This window comes from Juglans regia, unplaced genomic scaffold (assembly GCF_001411555.2).
Source record: "Juglans regia cultivar Chandler unplaced genomic scaffold, Walnut 2.0 Scaffold_4933, whole genome shotgun sequence".
Lineage (NCBI taxonomy): Eukaryota > Viridiplantae > Streptophyta > Magnoliopsida > Fagales > Juglandaceae > Juglans > Juglans regia.
The window spans coordinates 1-217 of NW_023359782.1; the positions used below are offsets into that span (position 1 = coordinate 1).

Here is a 217-nt window from a genome sequence, read left to right on the forward strand (position 1 = left end):
CTCCCGAGTGCTCCTTCTTGTCAATTTATCTCGCAAGGCGGAAAAAACAAAAACGAGGGGTGCAACACGAGGACTTCCCAGGAGGTCACCCATCCTAGTACTACTCTCGCCCCAGCTCGCTTAACTGCGGAGTTCTGATGGGATCCGGTGCATTAGTGCTGGTATGATCGCACCCATCAAACTAATTACTTAAAATTCATATAATCCTTGAGCGACA

The 217-nt window shown here is 48.4% G+C and overlaps 1 non-coding gene across 1 annotated transcript; it reads right to left on the minus strand.

Annotated features, from left to right (window-relative positions):
• Nucleotides 1-56: 56 nt before the first annotated feature.
• LOC118345816 lies at nucleotides 57-175 on the minus strand. The gene has a single exon (XR_004799279.1). It is a non-coding gene; the product is annotated as a 5S ribosomal RNA (ribosomal RNA).
• Nucleotides 176-217: the final 42 nt, after the last annotated feature.